This window comes from Pteropus medius, unplaced genomic scaffold (assembly GCF_902729225.1).
Source record: "Pteropus medius unplaced genomic scaffold, Ma_sr-lr_union100, whole genome shotgun sequence".
Taxonomy (NCBI): domain Eukaryota; kingdom Metazoa; phylum Chordata; class Mammalia; order Chiroptera; family Pteropodidae; genus Pteropus; species Pteropus medius.
Genome location: NW_024344378.1, coordinates 41,874,147 through 41,899,396, shown reverse-complemented (window position 1 = coordinate 41,899,396; position 25,250 = coordinate 41,874,147). Strand labels below are relative to the sequence as shown.

Sequence of the window (25,250 nt, the reverse complement as noted above, 5' to 3'; positions counted from 1 at the left end):
ATAGGGGCAAGAAGATTTGAGAAGACTATCATTCTCTCCTGCTTAGAAACCAAAAACATAGAAATGACTCATGATTTGGAGGTCAGGGTGGCATATTGCTCAAGGAGCCATGAAGTGCTGGGTAATTCCCAGGAGACAGATAATAGAACCTATTGTATTATGGGCATGAATAATGCAGCCACAGTATAAGAAAGAGCCTGAATGGAAGAATTTTCAGCACCAGTAAGGTGAGAGTACTCCCAAGCCTAGGAACTAGTGGCAGGAAGGGAGAAATGTGATTGACCAGATTCTTATACCAGAGATGATATATTTTGGTTGGTATCCATTAATATGACTGTACCAACTTTTTAGGGCTAATGTGTATTCACATTGTCAGCGCCCATGCCATACCAGTTATTAAATGTTTTGACTGCCATACATTCCTATACTGACCATGAACTCTGGTGAAATATATGTTTTGGGGCCCAAATTGCTTGTAAAACTTGTGAGTTAGAAATAGTCACCACCTGAATTAGAATCACAGCATTAAATATAACATCTACTTAAATATACAAATTTACCAACATACTTACTGTGGATCCACTTGGAAGGAAGTTTCCAACGTAACTAGCATTTGCACTGTAAAATCTATGGATCCCAGGCTTCACATCTAAAAAGTGAAAGGAGTGGAGAAATAGATGAATAATAAGATCATTTCAGCTCTAAAACTGTCCTATCTCCAGCTTTGAAATCTCCTTTGAACTTCCCAAGAATTTTGTGAGACAGAGTAACTGTTACAATTCCCATGGCCTTACTGGGAAATAAAGGTGCAAAACCCAAACCAGGCTAATGGGAGTCAGAGCTGATTTTCAGGTTTACAATTTTTAACTAATTCATTCAATTATTTATTATTTATCTAGTTTTATTTATTCTTTCTTATACTCAATCCTGAAATATTAACTATGTCCACAGGAAAATGTTAAGAGAGCAGAGTAGAAGGACCAAGTTGTTAAAGGCAGCTAACTATGTGTAGCCTCTGATAATTGTAAAAGTTTTGTCTGAAAATATATTCTCTAAGCTGAAAGTATACCGAATGGTGAAAACAACTTTTTGGTGAAATATTCTGAAAGTAAAAGTTGGTTTCTGTTAATAAACTTGCATCCTTATTCCTATTTCTTAGTTTAGTTTTTCTATGAAATGTAAATCTCGTGAGCTGCTCAGTAAGGAAGGATTCCTCGATCACATAATTTGGCTTGGGGTAGGGGATGGAGTTCTATATATTTCTCTTCTTTGACATTTTATATTTCTGAAAAATATAGAGTTAAAGCGACCTCTTTACTACGTCAAAATTTCCACCAAATTAGTTTACCTAAGCAACTCTTTCTTTTATGACACTTATTACTAAAGTACTGCCTTCAGGGAACACTTGAGAATGCTACCTTAATTTATTACCAAATGATGGTTTATTATTCTGTAGACAGAACTCTAAGACTCTGTTATAAATGTTTAAGGATTTTCAAAGTTCTTTATTTTATGTGAATATTGAAAGATTAATAGATTTTGGAATTTTGAGCTACCAAGAATATGTGTAATTTAACTCTGTCTGTTCCCTTAACACATTATAATAAGATGATGCTAGAGTGAGAGTCTTCTAGTTCTTATTGTGGTATACTTAGAAACTGGTGAAAGTCATTTTCAGTTCCAGTTAGCTTTTACGATGTAACAAACCATCTCCAAATTTAGTGGCTTACAACAACCATCTATTATTCTCTCACTGATCTGTGGGTTGACTGGGTAGAGCTGGGCAATTCTCACTTAGAGTCTAACGTGTTTGCTATCAAATATTAGATAGAAATATAGCCCTTCAAAGGTTTGACTAGGCTGGACATGCGATGACACATTCACATAACTGAAAGTGCATGTTAGCTGTCAGCTGGCAGCTTAGCTGTGGTTGTTGACTGGAGCAGCAATATATGTTCTCTCTGTGTGGCTTCAGTTTCTTGAAGCATATAGTTCTTGGATTTTGAGATGAGAAGTCTCAAGAGCAAGCCAGAGACAGAAAGTAGAAGCTAACATTCTCTTAAGGCCTGGGCCCGAAAATTGGCAGAGTGTCACTTTTGTATTTCATTGGTCAACGTAATCACAGAGCTGGCCCAAACACAGGAAGGGGTGACAGGTGGGGAACATGAGACTCAATCTCTCAGTGGAAGGAATAGCAGAGTATTTGTGGCCCCCTTCAATCTACTAGACTTCTTAGGGCTTCATTTGCTTTATCTATAAAGTGAAGGTTAAACAAGATAATGTCTAAGGCCGCTATCAGTTTCTAAACTTCTGTGAACTAGCAAATAGTTTTTTACAGTCAAGAGACTTCTATTTTTCTAAGAGATACAGACATAGAGGAAAATGAAAATGACTTTTAAGTATACTGCCTGCATACTGGGTTCTTTATCAAGAAGGAAACAGAAAAATTCTTTTTTGAAAAGAACTGTCTAATCAAAGCAACAGAGAAAACCATCACTAATTTATTACAAACATTGAGACAGAAGTGTTTATGACAGAGTCCAGGGAAATAGGAGAGCTTAAATATACCATTTCAAAGTACATTCTGAATTCGATTGGTATATAGATTGCTCACCAATTCTCTACCTCCCTTCTTCCTACCAGCCCCCTACACAGATAGGTACATATATCCATCTTATTCCCAAGCTGTGGAATTTGACTTAGCAGGGCAGAAAGTCTTAGATTCTAAATGGCTTCAAGAAAAAGCTATGTTCAACAATCCTGGGTTTTGATATGTCAACCATGTTTGTCAGAGAAATCTAAAATCAGTGAACTTGTTGAAGTAAGCCTTAAGTGGAAAAAAGTCCACTTTTAAAGAATTCCTATAAGATCTTTGGAAAAGCTCCATGCTGTTAAAGGAACATTTTAGATAATGGTTAAATTGTGATTTTTATAAAAAGATAGTAAAAAGTGGAATTGAACACAAAGCAAAAACACCAAGCATTAAGAAATTATACGAGTAATAATTAGAAAACCAAAAGGTATTAGAGAAAATAAATGGGAATGAGAAACAAAGTAGCTAATAATTAGGCCTGAACATTCCCATTCTCTAATGGAGCCATGTCTGAGGTCTTCTGTTACATTATCATGTAGTTTGGCATAAAAATATAGAATGATCATGAGTGAAATGACAGTTATAAAATCCTAGGTAGTGCCAATAACTGGAGAACCTAGATCCTTACAACAGTTTTATTTTGTTATACAGAACTAAGTAACTATTAGGCAAAGCTTTTCTCACTTTGAGCATCCAAGTTACTCTATTTTGGGATCCACCAAGCCACAGTGGGAAGGAGAAGCAGGAGTCAAGAGGCTGTCATCTTAAAAGTCATCTTCTCTTAGTGATTAGTAATTAATGACATATGTGCTCATTGAATTATGCTACCTAGTACTTTGATCTTGCACCGATGATGACTTAGGGCACCGTTAACTCAACTGGCTTCCATCAATAATACCTATTAAACAGAAAGTTTAAAATATTAATTTTGTCTTAAAAGTAATTCCAGAAAGGAGAAATTTTACTTTTATCATTTTGAGCCTCCTCGAATAGCAAGTCTTTACAGCTAGTGCACAATATATCTGTATTGAATGTAGGGACACATTCATAACAGTAGCTCGGTTCTTCTCTCTAAAAAGTTGACTTTTGAGATTTCAGTAACTGAACTTGAGAAATATGCCTGAGCCCAATTATTTAGTAGAGTACCTTCCTACTCTACCATTCTGGGATACATTAATTATTCACAGTGGTTTAGCAAATGACTTTGCTATTAATTGTCAAAAGCAGACACTACAAACACTGCACTAGATTTCCCTCAGAAGGAGTTTGTGACAATTTGATAACATCTTTAAAGAACTTAGCCTGCTTCAGAGATATAGTTTATAACTTTAATGTGGTAATAAAACTATTATTCAGAAGAATGCCATTAAATTCAACAAATGTAGTGTTTATTATAATGGCTATTATTTAATATTTCTCTAAAATTAATTTTTAAAAACTCTACTATAATTTCTGAATCATATTATAGTTTGTTCTCAGCAAGTCAGTTCATGCTAAACACTACAGCTGCTACCAACTGAAACAGTAAAATCTCCAGTTTATTCCATGGATTTACCATATTAATCATTATTAAATATGAGTGTTAATGACCTAGGCCTGAAAATTTTCTATGAATTTGAAAAGTTTCTCTATGTGAAAAGCCAGCTTTGTCAGTACTTTGACTTACTCATCAAAAATTTATCTGTCTTTATGCACTTTATTTTAGTAAGTTTCATGGGAGCCTTTCATCAAAAAGGAAAAAGTGGGTGGACATTTAATTATAATACTTCCTTCCAACCTACAAAGCTGATTGTTCCCACTCACAAAATGGTGAGCCAGATTTAGCAAAGCCCCAGTGCCAAGAGAGAAGGCTTTAGAGGGGACTCTTTCTTTTTGTAAGAAATGCTTATTACTGTCAGCTCCACTGATATCTTTGCTTGTTGACAGAATGTTGTTCAATTGTCACACATTGCTTTAATTGATCATCTGCTATCAAATAAGGATATGTTTGGTTATAAATAAATAAAGCTTTTAGAGTCCTCTCCTATTCCTCCCCCTTCCACCCTCGAAAAAAAAAATAATAAGAAAGAAAAAGAACAAACCCATATTTACAGTTGTACACAAACTAACAACTGTTCTCAGTGAGCATCTTGGCAGCTCTCCTCTTTTGGTGGGAAGACATGTTACAGCTAAGTCAAGAATGCCTTTGCTCATGTGGAATAGAACACACAGGTGTGACTGCCCACTCCCTGGATTAGAAGCTGCTCAGTATATTAACACTCTTTCTGCTAAAAGATATGAGGAACGTGATCCTTAAAAGCCTAACCTGAATGTACAGTGAGTGACTTTTTCATGTTTTAAAAGTTTCTTTATAAATTTTCCATTCCTGGAATATGGGAAAAGGGCAGTGCTACAATTTTAGAAAAGTCAGAGCCTTTCCACCATCAATAATGGTTATGTTAGTGTTTTAGAATTAGAAGGAAGGAAAAAACTATATGGGATGAGAGTATTATGGGAGTTCAGTATGAAGTAAGCAATATTTACATCAAACCTTAAAGACTAAGCAGGAGTTAGATTGAAGGACTAGAACTCCAAGTGGAGATAACAGCATGAATAAAGGCACAATGCTCATTCTTGTGTTCCAGAAATACAGTAGAGATGAAATCTAGATCACTAAGTTGGCTGAAGCATAAAGTAGAATAGAGAAAGTTGATAACAGCCTTGAGTATTTGATTGCCAAGGTGAAGAAGTTAGATTTTATTTTACACAATTTGGTTCACTAATGGATTTGGAGAGCTGCAGTTGCTCCTCACCAGAAAAGGGTCTAAAGGGAAGTCATATTTAGGAGAGTTTGCATATGGACTATTTTGCATCTAGATATCAAAATTTCTAACCTCAACAATTGATTTAAATCTTATGAGCATAGACTGGCATTTAAAAAGGACAGCATTTAAAACCTAACTTATTATCATGAATTAGAGAGAGAGGAAAAAAACTAATTTTAATAATAAAATTGGAATAGAAAAACAAGTGCCTCATCAACTACCAGAATGATGCAATCCAGTAGAAATAGAAGGCAAGCTACATACATAAAGTTTTCTAGTAGTCATACTAAAAGAGTAAAAATAAACAGGTGAAACTAAACTTAACAATATGTTTTATTTAATTCAATATATCCAGAATATAATTTTAACATATAATCAATATAAAAACTATTAAAGAGATATTTTACATTCTTTTTTTTTGTAACACGTCTTAGAAATCTGGCATGTATTTTATACTTACAGCCTATCTTAATCTAGACTACTCGTGTTTTAAATGTGCAATAGCCGTATGTGGCTGGTGACTATGTATTGCACAGTGTAGCTCTAGTTAGATGGTTAGCAAGTTGATGACAGGAAGGTATTTATTCATTCATTCATTCTTTCTTTCATTCATTGATTTATTCATTCATTCAACAATGTATCTTCAGTGCCTACTATGTGCCATGTATTGTGCTGGACCCTGGGAATACTATCTAGAGCCTTTGTTTTTTTTTCCCCATCCTAATATATAGTAAGTATAGAATTCAATAAATCATTGTTGAATTAATGGGTGTATAAACAAATGAAGTAGAATGCCATTAATTCTATAGAAAATCTTCAAAGATGGTAAACACCATGACTTATTGACTAAAGTGTGAAACATGGAGACAGATGGGTTTGAATCCTGACTTGTTCTTGGGAAAGTTGTTTAATATCTCTTGTTTCTGTCTAGAACATACTCTATTGCAAAGTGAAGATAATAGTAAGATCAGATAAGATGATACATTAATATAACAAATGCCACATGACGTAGACTTTGTTATTCAGCGAATATTAGTCTTCTTCCTTTTCCTCTACTTGACATTATTTTTCCCCCCCCTCAAAATCTTATCTGGAAAGAAGTCACTTGAATCTCCAATACCCCTGATGAACAATGACATTTTCCTTTTGAAAAATTGATTTTATAAGGTATTTTCAAAGATACTGTAGTTGTTGGACCTTTGTAACATAGATAAAAGTGTTTTTAGGAACACTACTAGGACAAAAGCTGACCATGTACAAAAACTCCTGTAGAAATTATGTACCCAAATTTTTAATACATAATTAATTGGCATGTGAAACTTCTCTGAAACTAGAACCTTCCCAGTATCAGTCTTCATGATGGTATTTGGCTAAGAGTTAACAAGAAAACATGCCAGCAGACAATTACGAATGAGTGATTCCAGGTCTAGAAGCCAAACTTTGTTTTAATCACCAGTCTGATTATGCAGTTGGGATTGATCTAGTTCTTTTAATCAAGTCACTATTCTACTCAATTCAAAAAATATATAGTGAGTCCCTGCAACATGCTCTATGAAGTCCTTCTGTTTCAAACCTGGTTTCATTTTGTCTTTTGTGTTTTAAAACAAGTGAGTTCTATTCTTCCACTTAAGTGACTTTAGCAAATCACTGACCCTCTCTGGAATTCAATTTAAATATCTGTAAATGTAAACTGAGGGATTAAATATTTTTCTCTATTCCTGGTATTCAAAATTATAGAAACCAGAGAGAAAAAGTTCTTCTATTTGTTTATATGTGTAGATAACATAGTATTAGGTAGAGAAGGCTGGTTAAGCAGAGATATTAGAAGAGTGGTTATCTTATGGTTTTTACAGGACAGAAATAACCTTTTTTTTTAATAATAAAAAGAGAAAAACAAGGGAAGAAAATAAAGTCAGATATGTAAAACATTTAGTAATATGTACCAGCATCATGCAAAGCACTTTATACTCATTACCTTATTACACAATGCCCATAATGATTGAGATAAATGCTTTTATAAACATGTTGCTGATACAGAAACCCTGACTGAAAGATATTAAGCAATTCTTTTGAAGTCACACAGTTAATAAATGGCAGAATAGGGAATCAACTCAGCTCTATAAATGACAGAGATTAAAGAAATACAGGTAGCACAGTAAATCTCAAAATGGAGAGTAAGCGCAAGTTTTATATGTTTAATTCCTTGGTAGAGGAAAAACCTTTCTGAATGCTTTTGGACAAGATGCCTGCTATTAAGTGGATTTCATTTTTTCTAAGAATCTCTAATCTTATTGCACCTTCCTTAACTAGAGAAGCAGGAAACCAGAAACTTTATGACCATGAAATTCTCTGCATATATTCTTTGTAACTCTTAGGTAACTGCTTAGCTAATGCTTACTGATTAGTTCAAGATATAAGACCTAAGTGATTTCAGGCATTATCTTCTGATGAAAAAGCCCAAGTAGTCCATTTGTAAGTTGATTATTTGGACCTTAGAATATATTTTGCCTTTTTAAATCAGTGTTAGGTATACTATTTAGTATCACCAGTTATTCCACAAAAGCCTGTTAGATCCCTAGTAGAAGTTAAAAATTACAGAGCATTTTATTAGGAATATTCTTTTTAACCTAAAATACACTTAGGGGTGCCCTGCCCCATCACTCAGCCCCCTCTCAGCCTTGTGTGTAGAGCATCCCTTAAGGTAGGGGCAGAAAATTCAAGTGCTTACAATAGGGAGCAAATAATTAATGAGTGAAAGGGCTTGATATGGGGGACCTATGATGCAATGGAGAACATAATCCCACTCTAAAAAGTAGACCTCAACTCATCCTTGGTCAATTACTGTTGTGCATGAATATAGGCACTGTGGTTTCAGACATTACAAATTTCATCAAAGAACCCCCAAATATTATTTTAATATAAAAATCTATTGATTTCTAATTGTAGACAGCTAAAATAATTTAAAACAAAATAAAAGCAAAACCACAGTCCTATCATTTATGCCAATACATAATGCCAAGAACCATTAGCTTTGCAATCTCTGCTCTAAAGTCAAGTTTTGAAAGACAAGCTTCAGCAAGATGGATTTTTGTAAGTGATGTAGATAAGATCTGCAGGATGTCTTGTTAATGAGAGTCAGGTCCTGCAGCTGGATATTAAAATACAGGAAGGGAACTTGGTTCGTGGAAGTGAGTTCCTTCCAGTTTTCTTTCCTGTAGTGGTCATTGAAATAAAGGTGAATTGAAAAGGGTTAAGGGCACAGAGGATCAACTTTTCTTATCTTTCCTCTGCTATTTGCAAACAATGTTGTAGTAGGAATGGGGAGAGGGTAAGATCATTCATATGTGTGTTAGACCTAGTGAAATCTATAGCTGGGTATATCCAGAAAATCTTTTTTATAAGAAAATAATTAGGCCGGGTACTTTCTGCAAATAAAAGTGTTAAATTTAATATTTTAAAAGAAATGCTCCTATTACTGAAGTACAAAGTCAAATTTACTCTGCATTCCAGTGATCAGTTTGTCTAAAGTATAAGCAGCATGCAAACAGACTTCGGGTTTCTAAATCACTCTTTGACATGTTTGGGATGAAATTATGCATATTTCCAAGGCTCCTTCGCGTTAGATTTTCTTGCTTAGGTTTAGCATGAGGTGGTACTGATGGTACTGATGCCTTTGACGGCAGAGATGAGTCAATGAGTTCTGTGACAAAAACACAGCAGGAAGCACAGTCAGCAGCTTTTTTTAAGAAATGGACTGTCACTATTAATTCTTCTGTTTAGACGTCTGTACTGTTGTCAGTATAAGTATCCTTTTTGACCTATAAGTTCATGCCATGGGGGAGAAAATCCCCTTATTCTGTACCTAATTTTATTATTTTTATGGTTGTTATAAACTTCTATTAAAAAGCAAGAGTAAGATGAATGAGGAAAAGCATAGAGATCACCCAATATCCATCTATTTCTATGCTCGTTTCTAGGATACATTCCTTCCTAAGAATTGTAGCAGAACAACCCACACTTGAGTAGTTATTCATCACAGGTGTAGGAGTCTCCTTTTTTGGAGTCCTGTTTTCTAAATCTTCCAGCATATGAAAACCGCATTTCCATGACAATCCAGAATGTCACTTATAGAATTTGTGGTCAGTCTCAGATATTTCTATAAGGAGCTAATAAAGATTAGATCTGAGTTGTGACTGGCACATAGCTACGTGATGGTGTGTAGATCAATTTCCCATAATTCAGTCTGTGTTCAGAAGATTCACAGTTAGAAAGCTATCTGCTGAATTAAAAAAAAAAAAAAAAAGGACCGTAGTGCTGCCATGAGAGTGTGACCTGCAGGCAGTTTTACAAGAGCTAGAGTGGTCTGAAGTCTCCTGTGGTGTAATCATTACATCAAAGCAGATTTAGTAACTTCCTATTCATAAATGTGGCTGTGATTAACCACTTAGTCCTAAAGAATTTCCAGCTCATTTATTATTTTTCTAAGAGTAGGAATGAATTTTTTTGACCTTGTTAACAAATTGAATACCTTCTCTCTTCAAGATAAGAACTACACAGGAAAAAATAAAAACATTAAGGCTGAAGATGATAGTCTAAACTTGTAAGCAACATTCAAGTAATATAAAATAAAAACATTTTAATTAGGTTCTGTTCTGGACCATGGATATTATGCTTTTGGGTAAGTGATCATCCACTAGCATTTTATTTCTGTTGTGCCTTCTATCTTCATCAGCTTAATGAATGGAATATTTTTTTCTCTTGGATAATTCTTGGAGATTATTGACCAAAAATGTACAAAATATATATGCAATTAATAACCCCTTCCAGCAATCACAGCTCTGTGTTACTATCTTTCCAGCCCATATACACACATGCACATATACTCCAGAGTGAATTCACTTTCAGTGATATGTAAAAGGAAGGTTATTTAAAGTTGTGGAAATAAACTTTTAAAAATTAACTCTATTGGGATGAAAATAGTTGTGCAGAATTTGACACTCATGGAGAGTCAAGGGAACTCTTACTTTTCACTTTCTCTACCTCTTTTTTGGTGGAGAGACATAGAAGTTGTTTCCTAATATGCCCAATGGCAGTGACTGAACTTCTTTGTGATTCAGTTTCCTGAAATGCAGAATGGGAATAATATTACCTTACAGAGTATTGTGAAGGTAAAATTATATGGTTAATGTGCCAGGGCTTAGAAAAGAAAAAAATTCTATGCAGATAATGCTTATAGTAATAGCTATCCTCTATAAGTGCTTTTGTGTGCCAGACAGTGTTACATGCATTATCTCATTTAGATATTATTTGCCTCATTTTATAGAAAAGGAAGGTTAAGAATAGTGAATCAGCTTACCAATGTCATACAGTTAGAAGATGGCAGAGCTGGATTGTATATACAAGTCTGAATGGATTCAAGCCCATAATCTTTTTGTCTATTATACCTTTTAGAAAATATTCTTTGTCTTAAAAAATGATTTTGGCCTTGGAATCTCTTTTTCCAATATTATCTAGTATATGTGTTAGCATTTACTCTAAATGACAAAAATTAACTTTATTATATCTGAGTGAACAGGAGGAGGCATCCAAATAGAAGAGCCTAAAAGAACTTCTAGTCTATATTCTTTATTTTGCAAATAGAAAAATTAAAGAACATGCCTAAGGCATACAGTTAGATGGTATAAATGCGATTACCAGAGTCCCCTATTGTTAATGATATTAATATGATTCATAGTCTCATGTCTTTTCATGGAGTGATGTTACGTCTTTTCTCTTTGGCTAAGTCATCAGTACCTGAAATTCTGGCTCTATGAATTATCAGATCCTCCACATCTGGGGCATATGATGGTCATTCTATACCTATTAATCGAATGACCAAATAAATGTGAGCATATATGGAGCACATCCTTTAGAAGCAGGCCTACCTTTTTAAAGGATGGTGCATTGATACCCTAGTCCTTTAGATATTCTGTGCATCTTGATAATATGTTTCCAAATGGTAGAGTTAATGCCAGCATATGAACTTGTTTTCTGGTGTGATTTTTACCAAGTTTACTGGTCGGCCTTGAGTGATTGCAGCATAACCAAACACAAGGAAAATCTGGACTTTTTACATACAGCTGAAAATATTTAGAATCTTTGTTGATATTTCTATAGATGCTAAACTTGAAAAGACATTGAATCTGAAGATAACAAAACACATCATGCACTGTAAGGGGAGCCACACACTTTGTTATGACTGACCATTAGGTACATGGAGATGACAATGTGGTGAATGAGAGCTATAGAGCACTGAGGGCAGAGCTGACTGTGAACAAAGTTTGTGACAATTCACAGAAAATAATGATCCAGGGTCTTAAATTGTTACTCTTAACTTTTAGAGAGCCTCTGTGTTAGTGTGGTTAAAAGAAGTTAGTACTTAGAATTGAAGTAAGATATTTCAGAGGTCATTAAACAATCACTTGGGGGTGATGACTCCTGAAATATTTTATTTCAGTTTATTTCTCAATATAAAGCAACCCTTAGAACTCTCTAAGACATAATGATTATACCTCAGATTCAAGAATAAACTCTAATGAAAAGTTTCATTTATTGAAACACAAAAGATTATTTATCTCAATGTCATTTGGTAAGCATTTTATTTTGGGGTCATGTGTTAGGTAGTAATCCTACTTTACAAAACACTGAGATTTTCAACTAACTAAACTAGCCAATTATACACTAATGTAAAACCAATTTTTAAAAATATAAATGCAAATCAAATAACTTTTTTCTACTAACTTTGAGTAGCCAGTGACCATTAGACTATAACTAGAAAGAAGTAATATGGAACAATAAATAGAAAGAGAGCACTGAATCACAAGACAAATGTTCTGTCTTCAATAACTAGCTGATTGAGCTTGATGAAGTGTGAACCATTCCATTAGATAAAGATGTGGCAATATGGCAATAGATTATCTATAAGGTGCTTCTAGTACTAAAAGTCTGTCATTTAATTCTGTGATCCAAGGGACAATATTATGAAAATGACATGATTCTATGTCCTCCATAATAAAAGACTTCTTAATTATTCAAAGGAATTGTATTTTTGACAATTCTGAGAAATGCAACCTGCACTAAGAAGAGGTAAACAAACAAATAAACCTCTTATAACAAAATTACCTATGAGTCCTTGGTGCATCTAGATTATTTATAAAACTTGATAAATGATCATTTTTTTTCCAGTATAGAATCAGATCCTTTTAGTAAGAGATATATCTAGAGAATGACTTTGCTTCATAACAGCAGTCACTTTTCTAGAGACTGCAGACCTACTTACGATTTATTCTCTTCTCCTTCCCTCATCCTACTTTTTCTCCATTCTCCTCTTCCTTTTCTTTAGAGCTCCCATTTTTACTTTCTGAATACATTTTCATGTACAAGTTTTTCTTTTATCAATAACTAGAAACACATCATGACAGGCATTTTACGACCCAATTGAGTCTATTAGGTTTTTTACAGCAGAAATATAAAAATCATATCTTTTTGAAAATACAATTTAGTGTCTACAAAATGACTCTAGAATATCTATTTCAGGTTAACCACAAGACATCTCATTTTTTTTCGGAAAGTATTTACAAAATCTCTTAGTGGGGGTTACATATCAGCAAACTTGCTGAAATATAAATGCAAGTAAAAAGTCATATCCTGATGACTTTATTAGTTTCCTTTGAGTGATCGATTCTCTTTAGAGATTAGCAATTACTCTGTATATAAATAGATACAATGATGAGTATTCACATTTTAGATATCTGGAGCAATCTCATGACCTAGGTTTATCCCTGTAAAGACATGTATCATATTTTATCAATATAATCAGCCAGTGGGGAAGTGGTTTTGGTCAGTCAGGCCTTTTGGGGCTCCTCTGATCATATTGTATAGGTATATGCAACCTTGGCCTGTGTGTTGGACCATCCTGGATCTTATGTTCCATACTTTAATTTTATATCCCTTTATTCATATCATGGATATGAGTGGTTTTGTTTTTTCATGTTGTTATTCTGAATTCATGAGTAAATGGTAAGAAAACTAGGGGCAAGGGAAATGGTATAAAATGCAGGCATACTGATTAAACATTATAAAACAAGCAAGAATAACATATTAAAATATTTTATATCTGAAGATACTGACTCATGAGCAAGTAAAAAAGACAATGGAAAAATAATTGAGAATACTAAAAGGACCCTTTGTCTTAGTAATTAGGCATATCATTTTATGTGTAAGGAAATCTTGGTAAACATGCAGTATAACCTGACAGAAGCCACAACAAACACTTATTCAACATGCTGTACAGGAGGAACTCATGCATTGCGTAGTGAGTTGTATTAGAGTATGCTGAAGGTCTCCTTCAGCTCTGAAAATCTGAATTTGTGTGTTCTTAGTCATCAGCTTACATAACTCTTATATATGCAAATTATTCTTCTTGATCCAGCACTATATAAGCCACTACATTAGGTCTCCCTCACTCTTCCTGGTATCAGGCATTTTCTCCTGTGATATGCATGAAGAAATTTGATAATGTCTTCAGACTTTGTATTTTTACTTATCTGTCCTCAACACATAATAGATTTGTGTCTCCCTGGCCTTAGAAATTTGTTTATGAAGTTCCTTCCCTTCTACATGGTTATTCTCCATCAGGACTTGTAAAAAGCCCTCCTTACTTTCTAGTTCAAGTGCCAGAAGCCTTCCCTTTCTACATCAAAGGCATTGCTTTCATTACCTAAATCTGCTACAACATTCTTTTAAAAATCGTTAATCATGATTTACTTTGTATTGTAGCAGTGGTGTCCAAATTTTAATGTGTATAAGAATCACCTGGAGGAAGTTTTAAAAGAGTTTCCTTGGATGACTTGTTTAAACTAAGCTCTGCTTCACTAAGTAGGGCTGGGACTATGAATTGACATTTCTAAGAATTCCACAGATGATGCTTGTGATGCTCATGGACCACACTTTGAGAAACACAGTACAATCTAAGGAGAGAGTTTGCTTCTTGAAGTTCACAACAAGGTTATTTTTCATCTCTATAGTTGAAAATTTCCCCCAAATTCCTTGTTCTAGGAAATGTTCTGTGAATAAAGGTCCAAACAGGGTCAAGTAGCATTTAATCATGCTTATTTTCTAGCTCATGAAATCCTCATTGTAATAATTTTGTAAAGATAAAGAGGGGCAGTGGAGAGAGGGGGAGGGGCAATCCAATTGCAAAAGTAGCTTCCGTTTGTTTATATGAACAACACATCTGACAAGGAAATGTCCTTTTCACAAAGAGAAAACTGTAGAAGGCAAAACAGAAATTAACAGAGCACATTTCTATTCCATTTAAAGGGAACTTCCATGTACTGGAAAATACAAATTTGTTAATTCCTAACAGAAATGGAAAGAAAAAAAAAATACTTCAATGTATAAAATAAAAATAATTTGACAAGATTTAATATTAGAATAACCACATAAAGGTAATCTGGAACTTGTTCTTTTTGGAATTGAAACCTAAAATATGCCAAACCTAGGGAGCATATACCCCTGAACATCAGCGCTGCTGTGTAAATGTGGCATTTCTGGGTTAGGTTTTGCATTGTCACTCGGGAACTATTCTCACAACAGCCTCAAGTCTCATTTCTTTAGTTTATTAAAATACATGGTACTTTTCTTATTGATTGATTAAAATGTCACTATGCCTAGCCACTCAGACATGGGCAAGACTGAAATAGTAACACCATTTTTTTTTTTTAATAAAGTTCCTTTTTTTTCCTGTAACCCAAAGCAAGGAATAGGAATAGAGATACAACGTCCAGCAATTCTGCTTTCAAGACATGAATTTCCAAAAGATCAGAATCTGGCCAGTCAGAAGCAAGCTGCCTTTTCTACTAATTTCCCGTATATCTTGCCCATGCTTGTTGTACTCTCAGAAGGCCTTTGTTCTTCTTGTTTTAATACAGCGATAAATTAGAATTCTTCCTGTAAATTACTATATATATATATATATATATATATATATATATACACATATATATACACACACATATATATATAGTAAGATAGTAAATATCATATATATATATATATAGTAAGATATATATATATATATATATATATATATATATATATATATATATAGTACAGGATAAAACACAGTATTTAGTTTCCAACTTGCCTCTTCATAACTATAACTAGATAGATAGATAGATAGATAGATAGATGATAATTTAAAAATAAATTTAATAATAACTTAATAATAAAAATTTTAAATAAAATAAATAAGAAATATAATAAGAAATATAATAATTATTTTAACTAAATCACTAGCCGTGAATACTTAATTCACTTTGCCTACCTGCTCATGAAAATACCTATGAAAATACACATGCTGGTGCAAAGTGAAAAAATTTTTATTTTCTATCTCTGATTGGTCATTCCATTGGAAGGATTACTCTAAAGTAGTGATTCTCAAACATGGTCCTCAGGGGAGTAACACCAGCATCACCTGGTACTGGTTAGAAATACAAATTATCATGCCTTACCTAAGTCCTATTAAATCAGATACTCTTGGAGTGTGACAGAGATCTGTTTCATTATTTTTTTTTATAAGCATCCAAGGAGGTTCTATAGCACACTAAAGTTGGAGAACCACTGCTCAAAATACAGTGAAGATGGAATGGATTGAGAAATGATCAAGCAACTAGTAGACAAGTAATTAGACATCTGAAGTAGTATGGTTCAGTAGGAAGCAGGTAGATGTTTATCACTCGTCCCTACTTTGGATCCTTTGTTCAGAGATTTATAAACTGTGTATATATCCAGGGAATCTGGTCACCCAGGTCTAACAGTGACAGAGATGACTGAAATAGTTTTTTATTCCTCTTCACATCCTCCAACCGCAATCAGTAGCTTTCCTTCAGTATCCATTCTAAAGACTGCAAATTCCACGATTCGACACTATCAGAGGAGAATGGATTGGGACTTATGTTTAAGCCTTCAATCTATTTTGAGTTGATTTTTGTGTATGATTAAAATAGAGTCCAGTTTCTTTCTTTTTTTTTTTTTTTTTTTTGCATGTGGGTAATTAGTTTTCTCATCTTCATTCATTGAAGAGGCTATTCTTCCCCCACTGTGTATTCTTAGTGCCCTTGTTGCATATTCATTGATTATATATACTTAAGTTTATTTCTGGGTTCTCTATTCTATTCCATTGGTCCGAGTCTCTACTTTTTGCAAGTACCATACTGTTTTGATTATTATAACTTTATAATATAATTTGAAATCAGGAAATGTGATATCTCTAACTCTATTTTTTTCTCAAGGTTGCTTTGGCTATTCTGTGCCTTTGTGGTTCCACGCTAATTTTAGAATTGCTTTTTTAACTTCTGAGAAAAATACCATTGGGATTTTAATAAGGTTAATTTTGAATCTGTAAATCACTTAGGGTAATATGAATGCTTTAACAGCATTGATTCTTCCAATCTATGAACATGAGATATCTATTCATTTATTTGCATCTTCTTCAGTTTATTTAATCACTGTTTTATAGTTTTCAGTGTATAAATCTTTCATCTCCTTGGTTGAATTTATTCTTAAGTATTTCATTCTTTTTGATACTATCCTAAATGGGATTGTTTTCTCGATTTCCTTTTTGGATAGATCATCATTGGTATAAAAAAAAAAGTTATTTTTGTATGCAGATTTTATATCTTACACCTTTGCTGAATTCATTTATTCTAAAACTTCTATCATGTAGTTTGTAGGGTCTGTTATTCTTTTTTACATATAAGGTTATGTCATCTTTAAACAAAGATAATTTTACGTTTTCTTTCTGATCTGATGCCTTTTCTCTCTTTTCTTATTTTTTTAGGGAGTCGGGGAGGTTCTGGTTGCTCTTGCTAGTTCTGCTAGTACTTGCAGTACTATATTGAATAGAAGTGTCAGCGTGAGCATTTTTACCTTGTACCAGATCTTAGATGAAAGTTTTTAGTTTTCCCCATTGACTATGATGTTAGCTGTGGGCTTTTCATAAATGCCTTTATTGTGTTGAAGAAATTTTCTTTTATACCTAAGTTTTGGTAAATTGTGTTTTAATTTGCACTTGCTTTGAGATATTTTTAAAATTCTCCTTTAATTTCCTCTTTGAATCAGTAGTTTTTCAAGAATGTGTTATTTATTTTCCACATACTTGTGAAATTTTACATTGTTTTTCCTGTTAGTGATTTCTAGTTTCATTCAATTCGCTTGGAAAAGATACTTAGTATGATTTTATTCTTCTTAAATTTGTTAAAACTTGTTTTATGATCTAACATGTGACCCATCCTGGAGAATGTTTCATGTGTGCTTGAGAAGACTGCATTCTTTAGCAGTTAGGTGAAAAGTTCTGTATATGTCTGATAGATCCTAAACCCATAAAACTTCTAGAAGAAAACATAGAGAAAAAAATCTCCTTAATATTGATCTTTCCAGTGAATTTTTGGATATGATACCAGAGATCAAGCAACAAAAACAAAAATAAACAATTGTGACTACATTAAATTAAAAGGCTTCTGCCAAGGAGGGAAAAAAAAAACAATCAAAAAAATGAAAAGGCCACCTAGAAACTGTGACAAAATATTTGCAAACCAAATATCCAATAATGGGCTAAAATCCAAAATACATAAGGAACTCATATAACTCAATAGCAAAAAAACAAAACACAATTAAAAATTGGCAAAGAAACTGAACATACTTTTTTTCCAAAAAAGACATACAAGTAGCTAACAGGTATACGAAAAGGTATTCAACATCACTAATCATTAGGGAAATGCAAATCAAAATCACAATGAGCTATTACCTCACAATTCTTAGGAGAGCTCCTATCAAAAAGATAAAAGAAAACAAGTGGTGAGGATATGGAGAAAAAGGAGTCCCTGCATGCTATTGCTGGCAATATTAACTGGCACAGTCATTATGGAAAACAGTTGAGGTTTTTCAACAAACAAGGGTAGAACTACCATATAATCTAACAATCTCACTTTTGGATATATATCCAAATAAAATCAATATCACAAAGAAATATCTGTGCTCTCATGTTCATTCAGCTTTATTCGCAATAGCCAAGATATGGGAACAACCTAAGTATCTATCAATAGATGAATGGATAAATAAATTGTAATATATGTATATATACACACATATATACATATAAATACACACACACACACACACACACACACAAAACAGACTATTACTTGGCTTTAAAAAATGAGATCCTGCTATTTGTGACAATATAGATATAGGTAGAGGACATTATGCCAAGTGAAATAAGCCAGACATAGAAAGAAAAAACTTTCATGATCTCACTAAAAACTTTCTGGTACGTGGAATTTAAAAGTTTGAATACATGGAAGTAGAGAGTAGAAAAGTTGTTATTAGAGTCAGGGAGGTGGGGAAAATGGAGATATGTTGGTCAAAGAGTACAAAGCTGTTGCTGTGTAGGATGAACAAATTTAGAAGTATAATGTAGAGCATGATGGCTATAATTAATACTGTACTGAATACTGAAAATGTACTAAAGAGTATAAGTTTCAGTTATTCTCATCACAAACACAAAAGTAGGTAACTATATGAAGAGACGGATGTGTTAATTAGCTTGACTATAATAATCATTTTACTATGGATATATGTATCAAATCTTCATGTTGTATACCTTAAATGTATACAATTTTTATTAAAAGATAAAATAATTTTATAAAGAAAAAGATTGGGGAAAGTACACAGCACATTATATAAAGTAAATTGTATGTAGAATAGTAAAATACCACGGCTGTGGGGGAAAAAAAATCAGGCTGCTTAAAATCATTCAGAAATAAATTCACCTATTTTACTTAAAAGATTAGGGAAGCAAGAGAACATACAAACTCAGCTAATCCGGATCTCATTGATGGGATCAGAAAGGGAGTATCTGGCTTTACCCAGGTAAATAGTGGTGGAAAATAGAGGGAGCATATACACCCATTCGTATCAAACATGTTGGACTTGGTTAGAGATCCCCTCATTTAAACTAATGAAAATCAAAATAAGGTCTATGAAAATAGTTAATAACATAAGAAGAATTTGGTATTCTAAGATTGCAAAGATAAATAATTATTTTAGGAATGGATTTTTCTAGAAGGTATATCCTTTATTTTCTCAATAAAGAACCAGAAAACACAAAATCACTGAAGAGCTGAAAGATGATAAAATGGTCATTTGCAGAGACACAGTTTGTGAGCATAAGAAATCTGAACTAAGAGGGAAAATTAGAAAAATAAAAACATATTAGGATAATAAAGATATTCATGAGAGATGGTAAAAACAGAATCAGCAAAATATGAAATCCAATCAGTGACTTAGAAAACAATGTAGAAAAGCACACTAGGAATTGAGGTTAATCAAAAATATAATAGACACACAAGAGAGAAAACAAAGGTGTAATTTATAGACAGCTGACAATCCTTGGTAATCAAACCAAAACAAATTGATCAAAAGAATAATCAAAGTTATAATAAAAGAGGTACTTTCTGAACTAATAAACTTTGAATTTGTAAGCTTAAAGGGATCATTGTTTCATGAAAAGTTAATGAAAAAAGACCCATGTGTAGAAATATACTACTACATTTTAAAATTCTAATAATAGAGACACACCTCTCAGAATGGAAGAGTGAGGGATGTTACTTAAAAGGCACAAGCATTAAGTTAGTATCGAATTTTGTTTGCACTATAATAAGTGCCAGAAGAAAATGGAGGAATTTATATTAGGTCTTACAGGGAACAAAAATTGCATTTCCATAATTATACATGTGGCCATGTTATCATTGGTATATGAAGGCAATCTTTAAAGTGTAAGGATTCAAAATACGTACTACTAATGAATCGCTTTTGGATTATCCTGCTTGAAAATATTCTCCAACTAAATGAAAAATGACATTTTCACTTGACAATTAAAAATGGAGGATTTAATAACATATAAACACTGGTTTGAGCATGATTCCAGTTTGACATAAAGAACTAACTCATAAGAATTCTCTGCAAAGCTAGCCAGTGAATATATTGCATATGTTTTAAAAAGTCCAAGAGAGTAAATATGTGATAATTTTGTCATCAAATAATTATAATCAACATCTATAATCCCCAAATATGTTGTTCAATATTGGGAATAAAAGTTATGTAGAAATGAACATTTATTCCATGGTCTTCATTTTACACTGAGTAAAATGGGGGATGTGCTGGCAGACCATTTATTTTTATATATTTTTTAAATTTAATAATCAGAGAAAATGGTATTCAAGGATGTGTTTTTAACTTAGGAAGTATAAAAGTTTTGTTTTTGTATTACTAAAGAAAGTTAAAGCCAACAATGCTGAGATAAATTCAAACTCATCAGTCATACTAGTAAAGGCAATAGATTTATCTCCCCAATTAAATCCAAATTTTCAGGTTAAGTTAAAAAATCTAAATGTAATGTATTAATAAAGGTCAGATAAATATTATTTTCAATTGTTTACCAAAAAAGTTTAAAAACATATCATAGGCTATAAATACAACTTAAATCTATTCAAAAAGATAAAATTCATAAGACCACATCTCTGAAAACCTACAATAATGCTGTAAATAAAAAACACATTAAAAAATAAACATACACATAGAAATTTCAAAATATACTAAGTATCTGTTGTATCAAATAGAAAATAATAACTATAATTTCATACTTTTTAGAAAGTTTTTAAAATGAGAAATGAAGTCTCTGGCATATTGACAAAGATACTCAGTGGCATGATTTTGGCCATTTTATTACTAAACAAGAAAAATGGAACATAAAATAAAGGTTCAACTTATTGTGATCGAAAGGATAGTATAAAATTGTATTAGTCACTTTTTACTAGATCACCTGCATGATAACATGCAATCTCAATGACTGTAATAAATGTGTATTTTTCAGTAAGTTGAATGCGAGAGGCTGGATTGTGGTCCAGAGTATAGCTCTATTCCAGTCTGCAGGTTAGGTTCCTGCATCCTTTATTGTTGTGATGCTGACCGAAAGAGCACCCTTTATGTGGATATATGTTCCTAAGATAAAAGACAGAGCACAAGACAGATAGGAACATCCAGAATGCTTCTTAAAGCCCCTGCTTGGACCTGGCACACTTTCTCTTCTACCCACATCCTATGGCTGAAAGCAAGTTTCATGGTCAAACCTCAGTCAATGGAGTAGGAAGTTTGCTTTTTCATAGTGAACCATATGGAGAACAGGGATAAAAAAAGAACTGTGAAGAAATAATAATTTCTTCTTAAATCTCCTTTCTAATTAAAAAATATATATATAAGAAAATAAAATGATGGACATAAAAGTAAGAATTTACTTATTAGAAATGAGATATTAGAAGACTATATAAATCAACTAATAAGAGCTAAATATAAAATTATTAATTATATAAATTAAAATGGGTATATATTAACACAGTAACTTTTTTTGGTAAGAAAATACTATGTACAACTAAATCTAAGTCCATTTGAAGGTCTTCGAAGCAATTTTCTGAGAAAATACACATTGCTAGAATTGAATCAAGAAGCAATACATTTTAAATGTGTCATTAGTCATGAATAATATTAAAATGTTATCAAATAATTACATGCAAATAAGATGTTGGCCCCAAAGTTTTTAGACTTTTAAAAGAATTGATTATTCCCTTGCTTATAGAATTTGTCACAGAATATACAAAAAGATAAAAAAGCTACCAATTCATTTAAGTATCCAGACATAATTCTGATAGCAAAGGCTGGCAAAGATAACACAAAAGTGATAATTATAGAAGATATTTCTTATGATTATATATGTCAAAATTCTATATAAAATGCTAGAAAGTGAATAAAAACATTCTGGAAACTTACCATTTTCTAGTCAGTCAGACAGAAGAATAACTTAGTTTAATGTTACACAATCAAGAAAATATTAATGTATTATATCAATGAGATAAAAGTAAAAAAAAGTTCTGATTATTTTGGTAGATGGCAAAAATGTTAATAAAATGAAACATCTATTTCTGACTTTAAATGCAAACAAAATTCTTCATTAGAACCACTAACAGAATACTTTTGAGAAATATATAAATAAAAGTCTATTTCCTTGACATGCTAAAAAATATCAATCTTACATTAAAAATCAACTACAGATTTTTCTTCTTCTTCTTTTTTCTTATTATTTTATATAGTTCTTGAAGTTGAGATTACCGTGAGAAGAATAAAAAAAGGAAGATAACTACAGGAGGAAAAACAAAGTATATTGTGATTTGCAGATGACAGATGGATAAATAGATACAGAGGGATATATAATAGAATTAACCAAAATGTCTTTAAATTAGTAATAAAATTCAATAATGTGAAAAGACTTTTTAAAAAAAAATCAATAGTTTTTCTAGGAATGACAAAAAATGTGTGGGTCTGTGTGATGAATAGTGTAAAAGTTTATCGGAATTTGAAAAAAAACGGGAAGAAAACATCTCGATACGAGAAATACATCATAATTAATGACATAAAAATTATGTTTCTGTACATCAAAAATGACATTAATAAAATTAAAATCCAATCATACTTGAAAAATATTTGCAATAAATATGACAAAGTGTAAATTCATACTTTCAATGTCCAACACTTAAAAAAATAAAATAATCTAATTGCTTTATTATAGTTATTTCATATAAAATAAACCATTAAAAAGAAACAAAAACAGACCCAAAAAATCAGTAACACAATAATAATGCATGTGAAGAGTATTTCACAAGGCACCATACGTTAGTTACAAATATAGAGATATCTAAAAATAACCAAGATATGCATTTATTTTTCCTATCTCATTAGAAAATTATACATATACCTGAGTAAACTATACATTATATTTATATATATATATAACTGAGTGAGCTTTAATGGCATTTTCCTGTCTTGTTAGATGGAGTGCAATTTGTTTTAACCGTTGGGGAGTGTACTTTGACAGTAAAAATGAAGGAACTTAGAATATATTTATTCTTTGACTCACCATTTTTATTCCTCAGAAAATATTATTCACAAAGATGGTTATCTCAATTTTAATCCCTAGTGAGAAAAACAGTGAGAGAACATTATAATTGTAACATTATTTAAAACTACACACAAGAGAGAAAGAAAAGAGATAAAATATGGAAGAGAATAATGAAAAATGTTAGCAGATTTGTTTTGAGGAAAAGAGAGATTTGTTTTTCTTTTTTTATTTTCAGATTTTTAAAAAATAACATTTTAGTTGAATATGATAAGAAAGAACGTTAAAAATATAAATGATTTTGTTCAGGGGACAAAGCCAAATAGATGGCTTGTCAAAGGAAGATGCTCTGAATGCAAGTCTGTAAGTGCAGTAGTAAATTAGAGGGAAATTGCTGCTTCTTTGGTGAAACAAGGTCTTAATGACAATTTTTAGAGAGAGCAGAATCTAGCTTTTCTGTGTGTCATTGCCCAGCGTCAAGCTCACAGTGGGCTGCTAGGTGCTTTTGTTGAGTGAATGAATAAATGCCCTGTCTAGCTGACTCAAATCTGTGGAGTTTTGCATGAATAACTTCTCCAAGCCCCCTACTGTAATAGCACAGGAAGAGAATAACCTGGACAAATTAGAATCAACTATTTCCCCGAAAGCTAAATTTCAGGTGTTACAAGCAGCTTTTATAAGAACTTTATTTAAGTTTAATCTGGTAACACAGTTTTTATTGTTATTAGATTGAGCATGCATTAATTTTTTCTGAAATTTACAAGTCACTTTGAAGAGAAGACTGTCTTGTATACTTGAAAACTTACTTTTTAGCTCATCTGTATCTTAGCCAATGAAAAAGCTCTGAGCTTTCTATAGAAACATGTTCTTTAGTATTCTTTAGTTTGGAATATCATCATGAAGTACCTCTTTCCTAATTTAGATTAACCTTGATAAACAACTGTTGGCAGTCAAGTGCCAAATATGTTCACTTTTTATTTAATTTTTATTTTTTGCCTTTTACATAACTGTGTGCAATATACCATGATAAAGCGATTAGATAATTATTGTTTTTAGCTAGGGAAAACATGGCTTATGTTTTACTCTACCTCAGAAAGATAAGTTAAAAATTTCTCATCAAACTGTTTTGTTAATATTCATATAAATTTGAAGAGTTTTGTAAAACAAAATATTGTGAGCACTTAGCTATTAACAGCTGTAGCAGCAATTTACAGGTAAAATGGAGATTGGAGACTTAAGTGCCAGTGTTATGTTTAAACTTCCCCATTTAAAGAAAGGGTGGAAGGAAGAAAGGAAGGGCGGGGAACAAAGGGAGGGACAGAAGGGAAGGAAAAGAAAGACAAGAAAGAGAAAAAAGTGGAAAAAGGTAATCCACTGGGAAAGTCACCCATATTCACTGGAGCTTGCTTTGACTTAAATGTGCTAATTAAACTAAGCCAAACTGTCTTCTCTCTCTGTTCATTAACCATGTTGTAATTAAAAGAGCACCTTCAGTTCCAGAGGGTAATGACCTTTTAAATTGAACTTAGGGATTCAGATTGCTGCTGAATAATAGTGAATTTAGAGGCTGAATTCAAACATTGAATTTTCTCCTAGTAAATGTACAATTAGGAATTAAATGTGAATACTCTAGTGATTTGCTTGTTTTTAATATAAGGCCTTCCATGGATTTTAGAGGAAGACAGAATCTATTGAAATATTATTGTGTGTTTGATTGGTACTTGACTGATCCATAATAGTTGATTGTCCAAAAGAAACTTGAAATAGTTAAACAATTTTATAAAATATTATCTAAAGCAATCACTAT

At 32.4% G+C, this 25,250-nt stretch overlaps 1 protein-coding gene across 1 annotated transcript in view; it reads left to right on the top strand.

The window, feature by feature from the left end:
• CTNNA3 (catenin alpha 3) overlaps positions 1 to 25,250 on the top strand; it is a 1,416,183-nt gene that overhangs the window by 752,470 nt on the left and 638,463 nt on the right. The gene's annotated exons all lie outside the window — the stretch shown is intronic.